Source organism: Coregonus lavaretus (assembly GCF_964263955.1).
Source record: "Coregonus lavaretus genome assembly, chromosome: 24".
Classification (NCBI taxonomy): Eukaryota; Metazoa; Chordata; class Actinopteri; order Salmoniformes; family Salmonidae; genus Coregonus; species Coregonus lavaretus.
The window spans coordinates 13,561,027-13,583,061 of NC_140011.1; the positions used below are offsets into that span (position 1 = coordinate 13,561,027).

General features: G+C 43.0%; 1 protein-coding gene across 1 annotated transcript in view; it reads right to left on the reverse strand.

Moving 5' to 3' along the window:
• Positions 1-22,035, reverse strand: part of LOC311099513 (GDNF family receptor alpha-2-like) — a gene marked incomplete at its 5' end in the record, with an annotated part of 83,115 nt that overhangs the window by 15,723 nt on the left and 45,357 nt on the right. The window lies entirely within an intron of this gene.

A 22,035-nucleotide genomic window follows, 5' to 3' on the forward strand; every position in this document is an offset into this window, starting at 1 on the left:
ACTGTATATAGCCATACTATGACATTTGAAATGTCTCTATTCCTTTGGAACTTTTGTGAGTGTAATGTTTACTGTACATTTTTTATAGTTTATTTCACTTTAGTTAATTATCTATTTCACTTGCTTTGGCAATGTAAACATATGTTTCCCATGCCAATAAAGCCCTTTGAACTGAATTGAATTGAGAGAGGGAGAGAAAAGGCTAATATGAGTACTGAAAGTTAACAGACACAGACACAATCTGTGTATAACCCCAGTGCTTGTCTTGTTACACATCCCTAGAGTCTAACGCAAGGATCATCAACTACATTCAGCTGCGGGCCAATTTTTTCTGGAGTGGATGGTCGGGGGGCTGGAACATAATTACAAATAATTTGTTGACTGCAAATTGACCGCAAGAAGAACAAAACAGATATAATGTTTGACTAAAACATGTGAAGTACAGAGCGTTTTAGGAATACATGGGAACAGATTTCTTAAATTAAAATCACTTGGGGCTGATTTCCTGGTGTTTTTACAGTCTTTTATGTTCAACAATGAAATTCCACACAAAAAAATATAGTTTTCTTTGTTGCTCAGAACACTTGGGGGGCCAAATAAAACCACCGCCAGTTGGGGAACCATGGTCTAATGTGACTGTGGCCAAATATAAACTTAATTAAGCTAGAAACACACACACACACACACACACACACACACACACACACACACACACACACACACACACACACAATCTAAAGAAACAATACTGTCAGTGGGTAGGATAAACTGTTTAGTAAAGTTCAAGCACTTATTCTCATTATAGGTGACACGGTTTGTTGTAGTGGGAACACATTCTAAATCAGCATTTTTATTTCAGACTCCACATCTTATATTAGACTTCTAATAGTGCCGGATGGCATTGGATATAAGTGTTTCCGATAGTGAAGTCAGCTCACTGCGTATTAGCTTCCATAGTAGACTAACACTGTGTGTTCTGTCTGTCAAGCCTTACAGAGCACGATTGGTCCCCGTAGGGCAACTCTGACACACACACTGACACACACACACCTCCTCCTCCTCCTCGTAGTGTATTGATCGTGTCAAATGAGCTGAGCTCAGGGTGATTGAAGTAGACAAGCCTTAATGACTGGAGAATAACGACTTCATTACAGCTTCACCTTCCAGCTGCACAGAATTACTGATGTGTGTACTGATGTCTGTATTCATTTCCGGTATGTGTGGTGAGTGTGTGTGTGTGTGTGTGTGTGTGTGTGTGTGTGTGTGTGTGTGTGTGTGTGTGTGTGTGTGTGTGTGTGTGTTGCTCAAATTGCCTAATGCCATGTAGGAAATTTCACATCAGGGTTTGGTTGTGTGTGCAACTAGCTCTCAAAGTCTCATGTCAGAATTAGAAGTTCTTCCATGTTTCACAATTGTCAAATTTCGAAGTGTTTAAGGTTTAGGCATCAACAGTTTTTCCTATTAAACTGAATTACAGCGAGGATGGCCTTGGGGAATGTTGGGGAACGCTGTGCGTATGTCTCTAGCTACCTGGCTGTGTGTTCCTTCCAATTATGTATTTAATAAACCCTGGATTGCTGATGCTATGTATTGGCCAGTGAGAGGCTTTGAAGCCACCGGTCAGCCATATTGGCACTCCCCAGAAGGAGCTGTCCTCCATAGGAATTAATGGAATTCTACAGTATTTCAATTAAATGTTTCAAGGACAAAATTAAATTTATTTTGTTGTTGTAGTGAAGACAGTAACACTATAACTTTCCAAAAATTATACTTTAAGGAACATTTTTACATATTTTCTCTGTTAATTAAATGTTTAGATCATAATATAATAAAAAAAGTATTTAGTCAGCCACCAATTGTGCAAGTTCTCCCACTAAAAAAGATGAGAGAGGCCTGTAATGTTCATCTTAGGTACACGTCAACTATGACAGACAAATTGAGGAAAAAAATTCCAGAAAATCACATTGTAGGATTTTTTATGAATTTATTTGCAAATTATGGTGGAAAATAAGTATTTGGTCACCTACAAACAAGCAAGATTTCTGGCTCTCACAGACCTGTAACTTCTTCTTTAAGAGGCTCCTCTGTCCTCCACTCGTTACCTGTATTAATGGCACCTGTTTGAACTTGTTATCAGTATAAAAGACACCTGTCAACAACCTCAAACAGTCACACTCCAAACTCCACTATGGCCAAGACCAAAGAGCTGTCAAAGGACACCAGAAACAACATTGTAGACCTGCACCAGGTTGGGAAGACTGAATCTGCAATAGGTAAGCAGCTTGGTTTGAAGAAATAAATAAATAAAATAAATAAATTTGCCATTTAGCAGACGCTTCTATCCAGAGCGACTTACAGGAGCAATTAGGGTTAAGTGCCTTGCTCAAGGGCACATCGACAGATTTTTCACCTAGTCGGCTCGGGGATTAGAACCAGCAACCTTTCGGTTACTGGCACAATGCTCTTAACCACTAAGCTACCTGCCGTGGGAGCAATTATTAGGAAATGGAAGACATACAAGACCACTGATAATCTCCCTTGATCTGGGGCTCCACGCAAGATCTCACCCCGTGGGGTCAAAATGATCACAAGAACGGTGAGCAAAAATCCCAGAACCACACGGGGGGACCTAGTGAATGACCTGCAGAGAGCTGGGACCAAAGTAACAAAGCCTACCATCAGTAACACACTACGCCGCCAGGGACTCAAATCCTGCAGTGCCAGACGTGTCCCCCTGCTTAAGCCAGTACATGTCCAGGCCCGTCTGAAGTTTGCTAGAGTGCATTTGGATGATCCAGAAGAGGATTGGGAGAATGTCATATGGTCAGATGAAACCAAAATATAACTTTTTGGTAAAAACTCAACTCGTCGTGTTTGAAGGACAAAGAATGCTGAGTTGCATCCAAAGAACACCATACCTACTGTGAAGCATGGGGGTGGAAACATCATGCTTTGGGGCTGTTTTTCTGCAAAGGGACAAGGACGACTGATCCGTGTAAAGGAAAGAATGAATGGGGCCATGTATCGTGAGATTTTGAGTGAAAACCTCCTTCCATCAGCAAGGGCATTGAAGATGAAACGTGGCTGGGTCTTTCAGCATGACAATGATCCCAAACACACCGCCCGGGCAACGAAGGAGTGGCTTCGTAAGAAGCATTTCAAGGTCCTGGAGTGGCCTAGCCAGTCTCCAAATCTCAACCCCATAGAAAATCTTTGGAGGGAGTTGAAAGTCCGTGTTGCCCAGCGACAGCCCCAAAACATCACTGCTCTAGAGGAGATCTGCATGGAGGAATGGGCCAAAATACCAGCAACAGTGTGTGAAAACCTTGTGAAAACTCACAGAAAACGTTTGAACTGTGTCATTGCCAACAAAGGGTATATAACAAAGTATTGAGAAACTTTTGTTATTGACCAAATACTTATTTTCCACCATAATTTGCAAATAAATTCATTAAAAATCCTACAATGTGATTTTCTGGAAATTTTTTTCTCATTTTGTCTGTCATAGTTGACGTGTACCTATGATGAAAATTACAGGCCTCTCTCATCTTTTTAAGTGGGAGAACTTGCACAATTGGTGGCTGACTAAATACTTTTTTCCCCCACTGTATACACTACCAGTCAAAAGTTTGGACACAACTACTCATTCAAGGGTTTGTCTTTATTTTTACTATTTTTTATATTGTAGAATAATAGTGAAGATATCAAAACCATGAAATAAGACATATGGAATCATGTAGTAACCAAAAAAGTTTTAAACATATCAAATAGCCACCCTTTGCCTTGATGACATCTTTGCACACTCTTGGCGTTCTCTCAAACAGCTTCATGAGGTAGTCACCTGGAATTTATTTCAATTAACAGGTGTGCCTTCTTAAAGATTAATTTGTGGAATTTATTAGTTCTTAATGTGTTTGAGCCAATCAGTTGTGTTGTGACAAGGTAGGGGGGTATACAGAAGATTGCCCTATTTGGGAAAAAAAACTAAGTCCATATTATGGCAAGAACAGCTCAAATAAGCAAAGAGAAGCAACAGTCCATCATTACTTTAAGACATGAAGGTCAGTCAATATGAAACATTTCAAGAACTTTGAATGTTTCTTCAAGTGCAGTCGCAAAAACCATCAAACACTATGATGAAACTGGCTCTCATGAGGACTGCCACTGGAATGGAAGACCCAGAGTTACCTCTGCTGCAGAGGATAAGTTCATTAGAGTTACCAGCCTCTGAAACTGCAGCCCAAATAAATGCTTCACAGAGTTCAAGTCCCAGACACATCTCAACATAAACTGTTCAGAGGAGACTGTGTGAGTCAGGCCTTCATGATCGAATTTCTGCAAAGAAACCACTACTAAAGGACACCAATAAGAAGAAGAGACTTGCTTGGGCCAAGAAACACGAGCAATGGACATTAGACCATTGGAAATCTGTCCTTTGGTCTGGAGTCCAAATTTGAGATTTTTGGTTCCAACCGCCGTGGCTTTGTGAGACGCGGTATGGGTGAACGGATGATCTCAGCATTTGTATTTCCCACCGTAAAGCATGGAGGAGGAGGTGTTATGGTGTGGGGGTGCTTTGCTGGTGACACTGTCTGTCATTTATTTAGAATTCAAGGCACACTTAACCAGCATGGCTACCACAGCATTCTGCAGTGATACGCCATCACATCTGGTTTGGGCTTTGTGGGACTATCATTTGTTTTTCAACAGAACACCTCTAGGCTATGTAAGGGCTATTTTACCAAGAAGGAGAGTGATGGAGTGCTGCATCAGATGACCTGGCCTCCACAATCCCCTGACCTCAACCCAATTAAGATGGTTTGGGATGAGTCGGACCGCAGAGTGAAGAAAAAACAGCCAACAAGTGCTCAGCATATGTGGGAACTCCTTCAAGACTGTTGGAAAAGCATTCCAGGTGAAGCTGGTTGAGAGAATGCCAAGAGTGTGCAAAGCTGTCATCAAGGCAAAGGGTGGCAATTTGAAGAATCTCAGATATAAAATATATTTTCATTTGTTTAACACTTTTTTGGTTACTACATTATTCCATATGTGTTATTTCATCGTTTTTTATGTCTCCACTATTATTCTACAATGTAGAAAATAGTAAAAATAAAGAAAAACCCTTGAATGAGTAGGTGTGTCCAAACCTTTGACTGGTACTGTACATTAAGGTGTCTGCAATAGAATAAATGTTGCAAAAACAAATTAATAAATGCTTTTCTATAGCTTTAAAACATATTTTTACAATGGTGGACGAATGCCAAGATGGAGGCGCGGTGGCTTCAAAACAGCACCTAGAGTATAAATCATTGGTTCCTTCCTTATCGTCACCAAATGATGGTGCTCTCTCCTTCTCTCTCTCTGGCCTACCTAATTCCTCTCCTTTCCCCACCTCTGACTCTCTCTATCCCCTCTCTCTTTCTGTCTCTCTCTCTCGCTCTCTCCGTTTCACTCGTCTCTCCCTCCTCCCCTCTCCTCCACTTCCCCCCCTCTCCACGTAGGCCTCCTATCCAGACAAAGATTGGCATCAAATACTGACTTGTATCACGGGTGACATGGTTGGTTTGTGTTTGTGTGTGTGTGTGTGTGTGTGTGTTCATGCGCGTGCTGGCGCATAGGTGCGAGGGCTTTTGTTAAAGAGTCTCAACCCCATAGCCCAAGGCCCTGTCTATCTCTTAATCTCATCTCAATCCTCCTCTCCTCTCCTTCCTGTACTAAAGTATTCAGGGGGAAAAGTGAGGGATCCCATGAGAGGAAGCGATAGAGATGGAGAGAGAGAGAGACAGAGAGAGCGAGATAGAGAGAGAGAGAGAGCAACATCCAGAGTGAGTGCATGGGCCAATTAGAGTGTTGCCCTGGGTCAGCTGTTATCTCTCTCATTCAGCCTTTACGGCATCTACACACAAAGCCTTGCCCCCAGACACACACACACACATGCATTCAGATGCGTACACATGCATGCACGCACACACACACACACACATTTTAACACATACACAGTGTCTTACACATATGTTTTATTAAAGTGCTGCAGTCAGGCAGCTTCTCAACTGCTGCCCCCCCCCCCCCCCCCCACACACACACACAACCACACTGCATCGAGACATGATCTAACAAGGTCAGAGAGAGGGGGGAGTGAGGGAAGAGGAGAGAGGAAGATGGGAAACTGGCGAAGTGAGGAGAGGAAAAGGAAAGGGATTTGACAAGGAGGGGAAAAGAGGAGAGATCAAGAGAGACGCCTGAGAGCAGCATAGACACAGCTGGCTAGCCTGACCAAAGCCACACACACACACACATACACAGACATAAAACACAAACGCATATGTGCACAAGCACATGCACACAGATATCTGTAGAGTTAGATAGATGGAAAGAATATGGTAGAAAAAGATATGGAGATGTATAGATGAAGCTACACAGAACTGAGCAGAGCGAACTGTACAGCAGAGGAGGATGCTGAGGGGAGGACGGCTCATAATAATGGCTGGAATGGAGTCAATGGAATGGTATCAAATACATCAAACATGTGGTTTCCATGTGGTTAATGCCATTCCATTTACTCCATTCCAGACATTATTATGAGCCGTCCTCCCCTCAGCAGCCTCCACTGCTGTACAGACAGAGCTATGATGTGTCAGATGAAAGAAGAGGAACCTTGTTAGAACCAGAGACTGATAAAACAGAACCAAACATGGAATGTACTCAAACCCCCTCACTTAGATAATGATCAATGTCTAGAGTCCCCTGTACTCAGACGTACTGCAAAGAACACACACAAAAGAGCAAATGTGCATGTAGCAGGCTAGCACAATAGCAGGCATGCACAAACACACACACATGCAATTTCACACTCAAGCATACACACACTGCACGTTTGCACAGCCAGGTCGCGAAATTCTATGTCCATCCATGTACCAAGGATGTCGGGAGATTGCTTAAAAGCCGGCCACTTGGGGTAATGGTTTACCATCAACTAGGCTTGCAGTTTGCTAGGTAGTTGTGGACAGGGATGGTGGATGGGAGAAAGCCGCAAGCTCCAGCTCTGGCTCAGAGGGTCGAGTATTCAATCCAAGTATTAGGCACACGTTTTCCGTTTTAAACCTATCCAAAACCTTAACCCTTAACTTAACCATTCGGAATGAATGCCTAAACTTAAACTGGAACTGACAGCATTTTAGCAACATGAAATCTTATTAAAATCTGTTCATATACACCCCCAGGAAGAATATGACGCTTTAAAAAAATCTGACAAACGAGCACTTAGATATGGTCATTTTCCCGTTTTCAAAAATTCTTAGACTGTTTAGGAATTACGTACACTACCGGTCGCAAGTTTTAGAACACCTACTCATTCAAGGGTTTTTCTTTATTTTTACTATTTTCTACATTGTAGAATAATAGTGAAGATATCAAAACTAGGAAATAACACACATGGAATCATGTAGTAACCAAAAAAGTGTTAAACAAATCAAAATATATTTTATATTTGAGATTCTTCAAATAGCCACCCTTTGCCTTGATGACAGCTTTGTACACGCTTGGTATTCTCTCAACCAGCTTCATGAGGTAGTCACCTGGAATGCATTTCAATGAACAGGTGTGCCTTGTTGAAAGTTAGAGTTACCAGCCTCTGAAATTGCAGCCCAAATAAATGCTTCAGAGAGTTCAAGTTACAGACATATCTCAACATCAACTGTTCAGAGGAGACTGTGTGAATCAGGCCTTCGTGGTCGAATTGCTGCAAAGAAATCACTACTAAAGGACACCAATAAGAAGAAGAGACTTATTTGGGCCAAGAAACACGAGCAATGGACATTAGACTGGTGGAAATTTGTTCCAACCGCCGTGTCTTTGTGAGATGCGATGTGGGTGAACGGATGATCTCCGCATGTGTATTTCTCACCGCATGGTGTGGGGGTGCTTTGCTGGTGACACTGTCTGTGATTTATTTAGAAATCAAGGCACACTTAACCAGCATGGCTACCACAGCATTCTGCAGCGATACGCCATCCCATCTGGTTTGGGCTTAGTGGGATTATCATTTGTTTTTCAACAGGACAATGACCCAACACACCTCCAGTCTGTGCTATTTTACCAAGAAGGAGAGTGATGGAGTGCTGAATCAGATGACCTGGCCTCCACAATCACTCGACCTCAACCTAATTGAGATGGTTTGGAATGAGTTGGACAGCAGAGTGAAGGAAGAGCAGCCAACAAGTGCTCAGCATATGTGGGAACTCCTTCAAGACTGTTGGAGAAGCATCCCAGGTGAAGCTGGTTGAGAGAATGCCAAGAGTGCACAAAGCCGTCATCAAGCAAAGGGTGGCTATTTGAAGAATCTCAAATATAAAATATATTTTGATTTGTTTAACACTTTTTTGATTCCACATGTGTTATTTCGTAGTTTTGATGTCTTCACTATTATTCTACATTGTAGAAAATAGTAAAAATAAAGAAAAACCCTTGAATGAGTAGGTGTTCTAAAACTTTTGACCGGTAGTGTATACTAAGGCTGTCAGAGCGTCAGTGAATGCAGTGGGCGAAGTCAAACGCAGGACACAGAGCTTACTGGAAACGTACTTTACTCGAAAGTAACCAGAGTATAAACAACCTCCACACAGGGAGGAAAACAACCCGCACACGAACTACTGCCGATGACGAATACAATCACACACAACACACAATGAAAGACAGAGGGTTATATAGGGAAGACAATACAACAGAATGGGAAACAGGTGTACACAATAAAGACCGAACAAGTCAAACACAGAAACATAGATCGGTAGCAGCTAGTATTCCGGGGACGACGAACGCCGAAGCCTTCCCGAGCAAGGAGGAGGGGCAGCCTCGGCTGAATCCGTGACAAAGGCATTTGTGAAAATTCTACAGAAATATAGAGTGGGAAAGCGGCCGCGTGATTGGACAATTAACTGCAGTAAATAAAACCGAATAAAAACATCTGTCTCGTCCAGGAACAGAGTCTACGCAGACCGGGGCGCCATAGCCAATCAGAGCTACAGTAGGCCTTTATTTGCTACACAGGCCTGCCATCATTCACTTTGAACTGGACTGTGTGTTCACCATCTTTTGCAACAGCGCGACTTTAGATCATTAGAACGCATTCGCCAAAAGCCACAAAATACACATAAATGGATTTCTGCAAATATGTCAATACCACTTGGGAGTCCTCTTACATTTGGGAACTTTACAGTTCTATTAATCAAACAACCATGAAAAGGTAGGCTATCTCTCCATCAGTTAGGCACAACAACAACAAAAATATCAACAACTAATGTTAGCCAGAGAAAGATAGCTAACATCTAACGAAGGAACATTAGGTAAACCTCAAACTTTTTTAGTTAGCTGGCTGTCAAAATTGCACTGATAAACGATGGGGAATTGTAGCCTAATTGTCCCAACCAAGCACCCAAAGCTAACTAGCTAAAGTTGGCTAGCTTGCTAGTTAGTTACTTCCAGACACAAATGAGAGAACACCTTACTCTGACCATTTTACTCACCCTAGCAGAGCTGGTTAGGCTGTTTACATTTTATCTAGGGCGTTCGAGACTAACTATTACTTTCTTTGCCTACATTTACTGACACCGGTCGGCCATTTCAAATCAAATGAAATTGTATTTGTCACATGCGGCGAATACAACAGGTGTAGACCTTACCGTGAAATGCTTACTTACAAGCCCTTAACCAACAATGCAGTTTTAAGAAAATAGAGTTAAGAAAATAAAGTCAAAAAAATAAAAAATAATAAAAATAGTAACACAATAAAATAACAATAATGAGGCTATATACAGGGGGTACCGGTACCGAGTCAATGTGCGGGGTCAGTGGGTGTTGCGCGTTCGTAAATTCATCAATTATTCTGCGCTCTGTCACACTCAGACGAGAGTGCTCTGAAATCGGAGTAGATAGCCAGAGTGAATTTGCGAACACTAGTGATATGCTAACTGGATAGCAGTTATTCAAGTTCTTGCTAGCTAACCAACTGTCACCTGCATCTCTAGCTGTGTACAGTATAGCCACTGAAAAATGATATGAAGGGAAAATGTCAGTCACTCACCCACTCCTCCATTGACATGACATGAGATCCTAGCGTTAGCTAGATAGCAAGCTCAAATCAAATCAAATTAAATTTTATTTGCCACATGCGCCGAATACAACAGGTGTAGACATTACAGTGAAATGCTTATTTACAAGCCCTTAACCAACAATGCTAAGTAAAAAAAATATTTAAAAAGTGTTAAGTAAAAAAAATAAAAGCAAATAACTAAAGAGCAGCAGTAAAATAAAATAATACTAGGGAGGCTATATACAGGGGGGTACCGGTGCAGAGTCAATGTGCGGGGGCACCAGCTAGTCGAGGGAATTGAGGTTATATGTACATGTGGGTAGAGTTAAAGTGACTATGCATAAATAATAAACAGAGTAGCAGCAGAGTAAAAAAGGGGGACGGGGTGGGGGTGGGTGTGCAGTGCAGACTGTCCGGGTAGCCATGATTAGCTGTTCAGGAGTCTTATGGCTTGGGGGTAGAAGCTGTTGAGAAGCCTTTTGGACCTAGACTTGGCGCTCTGGTACCGCTTGCCGTGCGGTAGCAGAGAGAACAGTCTATGACTAGGGTGGCTGGAGTCTTTGACAATTTTGAGGGCCTTCCTCTGACACCGCCTGGTATAGAGGTCCTGGATGGCAGGAAGCTTGGCCCCAGTGATGTACTGGGCCGTACGCACTACCCTCTGTAGTGCCTTGCGGTCGGAGGCCGAGCAGTTTCCATACCAGGTGGTGATGCAACCAGTCAGGATGCTCTCGATGGTGCAGCTGTAGAACTTTTTGAGGATCTGAGGACCCATGCCAAATGTTTTCAGTCTCCTGAGGGGGAATCGGCTTTGTCGTGCCCTCTTCACGACTGTCTTGGTGTGTTTGGACCATGATAGTTCGTTGCTGATGTGGACACAAAGGAACTTGAAGCTCTCAACCTGTTCCACTACAGGCCCGTCGATGAGAATGGGGGCGTGCTCAGTCCTCTTTTTTTTCCTGTATTCCACAATCATCTCCTTTGTCTTGATCAGGCCTACCACTGTTGTGTCGCCGGCAAACTTAATGATGGTGTTGGAGTCGTGCCTGGCCATGCAGTCATGGGTGAACAGGGAGTACAGGAGGGGACTGAGCACGCACCCCTGAGGGGCCCCCGTGTTGATGATCAGTGTGGCAGATGTGTTGTTACCTACCCTTACCACCTGGGGGCGGCCCGTCAGGAAGTCCAGGATCCAGTTGCAGAGGGAGGTGTTTAGTCCCAGGATCCTTAACTTAGTGATGAGCTTTGAGGGCACTAAAGGTGTTGAATGCTGAGCTGTAGTCAATGAATAGCATTCTCATGTAGGTGTTCCTCTTGTCAAGGTGGGAAAGGGCAGTGTGGAGTGCAATAGAGATTGCATCATCTCTGGATCTGTTGGGGCGGTATGCAAATTGGAGTGGGTCTAGGGTTTCTGGGATAATGGTGTTGATGTGAGCCATGACCAGCCTTTCAAAGCACTTCATGGCTACAGACGTGAGTGCTACAGGTCGGAAGTCATTTAGGCAGGTTACCTTAGTGTCCTTGGGCACAGCGACTATGGCAGTCTGCTTGAAACGTGTTGGTGTTACAGACTCAGTCAGGGATATGTTGAAAATGTCAGTGAAGACGCATGCCAGTTGGTCAGTACATTCTCAGAGTACACATCCTGGTAATCCGTCTGGCCCTGCGGCCTTGTGAATGTTGATCTGCTTAAAAGTCTTACTCACATCGGCTACGGAGAGCATGATCACATAGTCATCCGGAACAGCTGGTGCTCTCATGCATGCTTCAGTGTTGCTTGCCTCGAAGCGAGCATAGAAGTGATTTAGCTCATCTGGTAGGCTTGTGTCACTGGGCAGCTCGCGGCTGTGCTTCCCTTTGTAGTCTGTAATAGTTTTCAAGCCCTGCAACATCCGACGAGCTTCAGAGCCGGTGTAGTACGATTAAATCTTAGTCCTGTATTGACTCTTTGTCTGTTTGATGGTTCGTCGGAGGGCATAGCGGGATTTCTTATAAGCGTCCGGGTTAGAGTCCCGCTCCTTGAAAGCGGCAGCTCTAGCCTTTAGCTCAGTGCGGATGTTGCCTGTAATCCATGGCTTCTGGTTGGGGTATGTACGTACAGTCACTGTGGGGACGACGTCATCGATGCACTTATTGATGAAGCCAGTGACTCATGTGACGTACTCCTCAATGCTATCGGAAGAATTTCGGAACATATTCCAGTCTGTGCTAGCAAAACAGTCCTGTAGCTTAGCATCTGCGTCATCTGACCACTTTTTTATTAACCGAGTCACTGGTGCTTCCTGCTTTAGTTTTTGCTTATAAGCAGGAATCAGGCGGTTAGAGTTAAGGTAAGATTTGCCAAATGGAGGACGAGGGAGAGCTTTGTACGCCTCTCTGTGTGTGGAGTAAAGGTGGTCAAGAGTTTTTTTCCCTCTGGTTGCACATTTAACATGCTGGTAGAAATGAGGTAGAACGGATTTAAGTTTCCCTGCATTAATGTCCCCAGCCACTAGGAGCGCTGCCTCTGGATGAGCGTTTTCCTGTTTACTTATGGCCTTATACAGCTCATTGAGTGCAGTCTTAGTGCCAGCATTGGTTTGTGGTGGTATATAGACAGCTACGAAAAATATAGAAGAAAACTCTCTTGGTAAATAGTGTGGTCTACGGCTTATCATGAGATACTCTACCTCAGGCGAGCAAAACCTTGAGACTTCCTTAGTATTAGATTTTTTGCACCAGCTGTTGTTTACAAATATACACAGACTGCCACCCCTTGTCTTACCGGAGTCAGCCGTTCTATCCTGACAATGTAGCATATATCCCGCCAGCTGTATGTTATCAATGTCGTCGTTCAGCCACGACTCGGTGAAACATAAGATATTACAGTTTTTAATGTCTCGTTGGTAGGATATCCGTAATCTTAGGTCATCCAATTTATTCTCAAATGATTGAAGATTGGCTAATAGGATTGATGGGAGTGGCAGTTTACTCGCTCGCCGTCGGATCCTTACAAGGCACCCCGACCCACGTCCACGATATCTCCGTCTCTTTCTCATGCGAATGACGGGGATTTGGGCCTTGTCGGGTGTCTGTAGGATATCCTTCGCGTCCGAATCGTTGAAGAAAATATCTTCGTCCAATACGAGGTGAGTAATCACTGTCCTGATATCCAGAAGCTATTTTTGGTCACAAGAGACAGTGGCAGAAACATTATGTACAGAATAAATTACAAATAACGCCAAAAAACACACATAATAGTAGAATTGGTTAGAGGGCTGTAAAATTATTTTATTTTATTTTTATTTATTTTTTATTTTTGGTCATTTAGCAGACGCTCTTATCCAGAGCGACTTACAGTGGCAGCCATCTTCTCCGGCGCCATTATTCAAGCTAGCTGTTAGGCTCTGTGTTTTTAGCTTGCTACATACATAGATACGCTAGCCTATTAGCCACGTTATGACTGACTTGTGATCATTGCCCTTGCTAGTTTGATTGTATCGACATTTCCAGCCATAGTTACATTAGTCCGTTTTTGTCCAAAATATTGAGCCATTGAAACTGAAACAGTGCATCCCGAACGCAGCAAACAATGTACCAGGCCAATTGTTATTTGCAACCTGATAACAATATTTTTTGGAGTACCAAGAAATGTATTGGTGAATTATATTAATCATGCATTGAACTGCATCCGTCTATTCTGCCAAAAATGCCTTAGTGTACGTCATGGAATGTTGAAGCAAATAGAAACTACTATAAAACCTCTTATAAAGTTGGTTTTGTAGCATAAACTGGGAATTTGATATTATGATTGTCGGTTTGTTTCATATCTATAAGGTAATTAAATCACTGTCAGTTCCGCTTTACCAAGTTGTTTCTGTTGTAACCGTAACTCTATTCCAAACTTAAGGGTCGAACTTTGAAGTTTTGAGAAACGTGGACAAAACCGTGATATCTTGTTGCGTATGCATGCAAGCAAGCATGACATCAGCAAACTGCTCGCCTACATGACGCCATACTATCTGCTATCTGCCCGGTACAGTTGAAACCAGGATTCATCCATGAAGAGCACACTTCTCCAGCGTGCCAGTCGCCATCAAAGGTGAGCATTTGCCCACTGAAGTCGGTTACGATGCCGAACTGCAGTCAGGTCAAGACCCTGGTGAGGATGACGAGCACGCAGATGAGCTTTCCTGAGGCGGTTTCTGATAGTTTGTGCAGAAATTCTTTGGTTGTGCAAACCCACAGTTTCAAATGCTCACTAACAGGGATGTAAACACATTTCTGCACAAGATTTGAGAGAAATAAGCTTTCTGGGATCTTTTATTTCAGCTCGTGAAACATGGGACCAACACTTTACATGTTGCATTTATATTTTTGTTCAGTGTATATCCCCTCTTCCTTCCTTCTTTTCTTGTTCCCTCTCACCCTCCTCTCCTCTCCTCCTTTCCTCTCTTCTTCTCTCTTCGCCTTCTTCTCTTGTCTTTTCTCCTCCTTTGTCCTCTGCTTATCCTCTTCCATAATAATGATATGAGAGGTCTAAATTATGTCACCATGTGATTCAGTCACACCCACATTTCAAGATGGTGGCAATCATGTCTTTTGTCTCTGATCAGTGTTTTTACCTGAAAAGCTTTTTGTGGATTTTGTCTCATATAACTGTGAACACATTGGACAATAGTGCATACAGAGTTTTTAAGGAGACATACAAAACAGGTATGCTGAAATCTTTGAGGCCTACTTTGATTTACCTACTTTGATTTACCTGGGCACCCTACTCTGCACTGGGGCATTATCTGAGCAGACACCTGCCTACTGCTTTTTTCATCCTTCCACTTGACATTGTGCCTTGGATGTATTTGGATTACTGCCAAACTTACACTCCAATTGGTTTAGCCTACTTGGCTTGACTACTTTTGACTCTCCCACGGCCCGGTATAGTGCTTGCCTCCCTCCCGGCTTCCACCAGCCTGTACTGGAAACTACATACCTTCCAAGGTGCTTCTCTCCTGGCTATCATACTGGTAACATGGCCTCGTTGCGTTGCTGTTTTGCACTCCCAGAGTGCAAAGAACCTTGGCGTGACCCTGGACAACACCCTGTCGTTCTCCGCTAACATCAAAGCGGTGACCCGATCCTGCAGGTTCATGCTCTACAACATTCGCAGAGTACGACCCTACCTTACACAGAAAGCAGCACAGGTCCTAATCCAGGCACTTGTCATCTCCCGTCTGGATTACTGCAACTCACTGTTGGCTGGGCTCCCTGCCTGTGCCATTAAACCCCTACAACTTATCCAGAACGCTGCAGCCCGTCTGGTGTTCAACCTTCCCAAGTTCTCTCATGTCACCACGCTCCTCTGCACACTCCACTGGCTTCCAGTTGAGGCTTGCATCTACTACAAGACCATGGTGCTTGCCTACGGAGCTGTGAGGGGAACGGCACCTCCTTACCTTCAGGCTCTGATCAGACCCTAGACCCAAACGAGGGCACTACGTTCATCCACCTCTGGCCTGCTAGCCCCCTACCTCTACAGAAGCACAGTTCCCGCTCAGCCCAGTCAAAGCTATTCGCTGCTCTGGCACCCCAATGGTGGAACAAGCTCCCCCACGACGCCAGGACAGCGGAGTCATTGACCACCTTCCGGAGACACTTGAAACCCTACCTCTTTAAGGAATACCTGGAATAGTATAAAATTAATCCTTCTACCCCCCCCCCCCCCTCCCCCACCCCCCCATAAAAAAAGTGGTTATCCCATTGGCTATCATAAGTTGAATGCACCAATTTGTATGTCGCTCTGCATAAGAGCGTCTGCTAAATGACATAAATGTACATGTAAAATGGGCCCCAGCATTTAATTGTATTGAGTAAGTCACTGCTCTCTCCTTGCTGTTGTTATGCTGGCGAGTTTTGTGAATTGGTTGTATTTATTGTGGGTCCTAGTACTGGCTGGTTTCTAGTCTGTGGTTGGGTTCTGGCTTGCTGCCTATAACTGTGGTGATCCTACAAACTGTGTGATTCAATCTAACTAACTATCAACCTGTGTGGATTGATTGACTTTTAGCTGATTCCTCACCAACCTATTTTATTTGTGTGAATTTTAACTGACTTTTCCAAAATTGCATCTACCACTTTCCGCCATATGGGGAAACTGACTTTTTCCAGATTGGCGGCTGCCACCTTCAGACACTGCGGTGAACGTAACACCCACAGAGACCCCTCCGTAGTGAAGTCCCCGCCCATCTCACCCGCCCAGCACAAGGCAGCGGTCTTTGGTGAATGGGGATAAAATGGCTTTGGGGGATCCGGATCCAGAATTCTAAATAATGTCACGGGTCAGGGTCGGATCTGATATGATTGTCATTGGTCTCGGGTATGTGTAATTTTCACTTTGTACGGAAGGGCCCGTACAGATACGAACGCTACTGCTGCAGTAGAGAGAGACATTTTTTATAGTTTATGCTGCTGCTCTTTGCTTTTCATGAGAGTGGAGCTTCTCCCGGTTTGATGCAGTCAAGACAAGTACTACGTAATCATATTTCATGATAAAATACCAAGCTATTGCAGCTATTAGTCTACTATGGCACGAGTCGGCTTGATTGGTTGCAGTCTCGTCTCTCCCTCCCTCCTCACCATGTTATTTAATCACAGCACGGCTCCTCCCCCGCCTGCTAGAGTGGCACCTCTCTCCCTCCTCTCATGCTTTATCTGCTCCGGTTAATAAAATTGCTTAAAAAATGACTTTTCTGTTGCTTCCCTAACTCAGATCAGACATATTCTGGATCAGACCAGGTCTATACGGAACGGGCCTAGTTGTCTTCGGGTTCTTTCGGAACGGGTCTCTATATTTTGGTACCAAAAAATGTCTGCAGCATTGAAGGTCCCCAAAAACACAATGGCCTCATTCTTGGAACCACCAAGACTCTTCCTAGAGCTGGCCGCCCCGGCCAAACTGAGCAATCGGGGGAGAAGGGCCTTGGTCAGAGAGGTGACCAAGAACCCGATGGTCACTCTGACAGAGCTCCAGAATTCCTCTGTGGAGATGGGAGAACCTTCCAGAAGGAAAACCATCTCTGCAGCACTCCACCAATCAGGCTTTTATGGTAGAGTGGCCAGACGGAAGCCACTCCTCAGTTAAAAGCACGACAGCCCACTTAGAGTTTGCCAAAAGGCATCTAATGGACTCTCAGACCATGAGAAACAAGATTCTCTGGTCTGATGAAACCAAGATTAAACTCTTTGGCCTGAAAGCCAAGCGTCACGTCTGGAGGAAACCTGGCACCATCCCTACGGTGAAGCATGGTGGTTGCAGCATCATGCTGTGGGGATGTTTTTCAGCGGCAGGGACGGGGAGACTAGTTAGGATTGAGGGAAAGATGAACTGAGCAAAGTACAGAGAGATCCTTGATGAAAACCTGCTCCAGAGCACTCAGGACCTCAGACTTGGGCGAAGGTTCCCCTTCCAACAGGACAACGACCCTAAGCACACAGCCAAGACCACGCAGGAGTGGCGCTAATGAAACAGGATTTTATTGAGCTGATCGACACCCTGAAAGGCTCTGAAAAGCAGCCGATTATCTCTGGTCCCGTGCCGTCGCTGGGTAGCGGTTGTGAAAGGTTCAGCAGGCTCTTAGCGCTTCATATCTGGCTTAAAGACTACTGCCACTCAGTTGGCATAACTTTTATTGACAATTTCAACACTTTTTGGAAACAAATTATGCTCTATGGAGATGATGGACTCCACCCAAACCATCTAGGAGCCTGGACCCCCCACATTTCAAGGCCGCGTTAAGATATTAACTCAAAGACAGACCAAACCCCGCTCAGGTAATACCTCCCATCCTTTCTAAGCGTTATCGTCGTACTGTTGTCTATACTGCCAGGGGAGTTGTAATCTTGTACCCATTTGTTTGAACTCCACTCTTAGCTCTGCTATTGTTAGCTCAAAAGTGAAGCCCACTGTGGTCTGCTCACCCAGTGCTTTTGGTTCATATGTGAATTCCATAAACTTGAATACTCCCTCGGTTTTCAAATCATGTAGAGGGCTTGGCCTGTTGCACAATAGCAACCAAAGCCCATGTAACTCATTTTATAACATTCCATCATTGGTTACTCTGAGAGTTCCTCATATTGACATTGGGTGTGGCCTCAGGCCCTGTGGTGCAAACCTGTGAAATGTAATTCCAATTTCTACTCCTTCCTCTTACTAATAGGGTTAGACCAAATGGTGCAGTTCTATGCAATCTTATAGCCATACCAATATCAGCTATATCAATATTAACCATCAGACAGGGCCTGCAACCGCCTATTGAACATAGCTTGTTTGAGTTTGAGACTTCATGTGACTTCAACAATCGTAAAGGACTTGGGTTGATGCATCTGAACATTAGGAGCTTACTTCCTAAACTGGATTACATCAAGATCTAGGCTATGCAGATGAATCTGGACATTCTGGTATTGACTGAAACTTGGATCTCTGGGGACATTCGGGACTCTGATATTAATATTGAGGGTTTTAATGTGTTCAGAGCTGACAGACAGGGTAGAGATGGTGGAGTGGCCATTCTAATTAAAAATAATTTCTGTCTCTTTACTGAAATCCACTTCCCTTGCCATTTTTTTTGTTGATACTATCTTTAAGCCTTTGTCTGGGGAAAAATGTATCCATAACTGTTATAGAGGTCTACCGTCCTCCCTCGTCTAACCTTTGTGTACTCAAGGAGTTAAGTAGTTTTGTCTTTACTAAATCAGAAGGTATTATCCTGGGTGACCTACATTATGATTATCTGTCTGAAGCCTGCATTTCCCAATCTAAAAGAAGTGAAATTATCTAAACCTAACCCAGCTGGTGACTAAGCCTACACAGCCCAAACCTAAAGATCCTTCAAAGTCAACTCTGATTGATCTTATCTTATCGAATACACCAGAGATATATGTTTCTACTGGTGTCTTCGCCCAAGATATTAGTGACCATTGTCAAGTTGTTTGTTTTAGAGATGTGAGAATAAAAAAATCTAAGGCTTGTGTCATCACAAAGAGGAACTTCAAAAACTTCAGTGAACAGGCTTTTTTACACAATCTTTATTTTAGTGACCTTGATTGTATTTCAGCTATCGCTGAACCTGATTTAGCTTTGAGCCTTTTTACAGATGTCTCCAATAATATTGTGGATAATCATGTATCCATCAAAACATTAAGGGTTGAAGGTAGATTGAATGCCTGGGACACTGAATTATCAGAAGTCATTCAGAAGAGAGATGATGCTTATTATCTTTCGGATTGTAATGGGAACCCGGCTAAATTCTGGAAAACTGTAAAATCCCTGAAGGGTTCTACTTCCTCTCTGCCACAACAAATGAATTTAAACACTGGCCTCATTATGGAGAAAAAAATGCCACCATTGATGCATTTAATCACAATTTTATTTCAGCTGGCTTTCTCTTTGAAATAACTTCTAAGCCATTTCACAATGATATTGGGCTGGATGCTGATAGGGAAACCTGCTGGATGATCAGAGAAATGATAGTCAACACTTTTCTTTTAGCTTAGAAAAAGAAAAATAAGTAATGGATGATTTGCTAGCAATAGACAACTAGAGATCCACAGGGGCCGACCAATTTTTATCCTGGTCTGCTTATGTGTGCATTGCCCATCATTGTTGGCTCAATAACCCACATTCTTTATTCAACATTTTTATCAGGAAATATTCCAAAAGTATGGAAATCAGCTCTTGTGCTGCCACTCCATAAGGGGGGGATAATAGTGATCTTAATAATTATCGCCCCATTTCAAGGCTTCCTTGTCTAGCTAAGATTCTTGAATCCTTGGTAAATGTACAACTTTGCTCTTTGTTATCTGAGAAATGTTTTTTGAATGTAAACCAATCAGGGTTTAGGCCTGGGCATAGCACTTACAGCAATCACTTTAGTTGTTATTGATCTTGTCAATGCTTTGCACACTAAAGTGAAATGTGCTGCTTTGTTTGTGGACCTGTCAAAAGCTTTTGAAACTGTTGGTCATGCAATTCTATTGAATAAGTTGTCCTCGATAGGCCTGAGCTCTGACACCTGTTCATGGTTTCATGATTATCTTAGTGACAGAACTCAGGCCATCGTGATTGATGGGGTTAAGTCTGAATTTCTTGAAGTACATAAAGGTGTACCACGGGTCGATATTGGGACCTGTTCTCTTCACTATTTATATAAACACCATTGGTCAATCTGTTAAAAATTGAAAACTTAATCTACAGTAGATGAGCTGGTTAAGGAGCTAAGATTTAAAGTTGGCTTTTTCTACAGAAACAGATCATGCCATTCTGTAAGCTGTAGGAAGCAGATTATTCAGTCAACCTTTTTATCGGTTCTTGATTATGGTGATATTATTGATCAAAGTGCAGCTGCTACTGCTTCTAAACCTTTGGATGCCATCTACCATGCCTTCGTTTTGTTACAGGTGACAGTTTTGATACTAATCACTGCATCCTGTATCAAAAGGTTGGCTGGACTTCTTTAACATCTCTACATTACTCCCTTTTTGTTTACAAGGCCCTGCTTCATAAACTTATGTCATCTAAATTTGCTGTTGAAGTATAGACACCTGAGTTGCCTAACCCGTTCACAGGATTGGTTAACTCTTGAGGTTCCTAGGGTCTCCACCGAGCTAGGTAAATCTGATTTTAGTTTTAATGCACCATATTGCTGGGACAAAATTCAAAATACATTTCATCTTGATGTTCTAGTGCCGTTCGGGCAATTTAATGTATTTATTGGGAACGTATTTGTGGAGGAATGTAACAGTTCTTCTGGGTGATTTGTGATGTTTTATTTGTGTTTCCTTCGCATGACTGTTTTTGTATATGTGACTCGTTTCAGGTAACTAGGCGTATGTAACACGTCACATATTCATAGGAGAGGCATTTGAATGTAAAAAAAAAAATATTTATCAAAATGTGTGAACTTTCATGTGCCTTAATAAAATGGTTAAGTTACGAGCCTAGTTGGTTTAGCCACGGAAAAAGGTAGGAACCTTCCTGCTAGCCATGATTGGCTGAGATAATGGATGGGCAGGACATGCCGGGAGATGAGTTTGGATTGGTCTGCCATGCAGCTTGCTTCTGTCTATGACGTGAGGTGCTCAGTATGTGTTGATAGTCCTTTCTACCGTGCCGTTTTTGGAAGATATAACGTTAGCCATCGAGAACTACTAAAGTTTAGCTACTTTTCTCAACAACATTGATATCCTGAATTTAGCAGGCACTATCGACAGATCAGTTGGAAAAAGTGATGGCTACTTTCTGCACACGCCACGGTCAGTGTGAACCGGAGTGACTTGACACAACGCTGGCCAAACAAGATGTAGCTACAAACAAAACGGAGTTAAGTGGGTCCGGTATGCCGTGAAACATTCATCCATGTATACGGTTAAGAGTCTAGCTACATTTTCAGATATTCTAAGTTTCTAATTTTGTTGAAGTCATTTTCATTGCAAGTTAAAGAGTACTGTTGGCTAGCCAGCTAGCTAACGTTACGTGTATGATCTGTGCAGTAATATTATTAGAATCAGAGAACCATTTGCATTGCTAGTTATAGCCTAATACTACAGCTATGACAATGTTTGCATTGGTAGTAGTATGAGTTGGGATTATGCAGGGTCATTGTTTACATGTCTAAACAAAAGACTTCAATTCGCCAGATGATTATATGACCCATCAAGTTAGCCAGGTTTGTCTGGGGGTGATTACGGCCATCTATTGCATTTCATGAACATGTGTACATGTCTTGACAATAGTGACCCATCCACTTAGCTAGATGTGGTTGGGGGGTGTTTATAGCATTTCCTTCACATGACCCATCAATTTAGACCAGTGTGTCGGGTAAGCATCATCTAATAATTATACAATATTTAAAAAATATGTTTATCTGAACACTTTCTGTTTTTGATATTTGAACCTGGAGTTTTTCCTTATTGTAGGC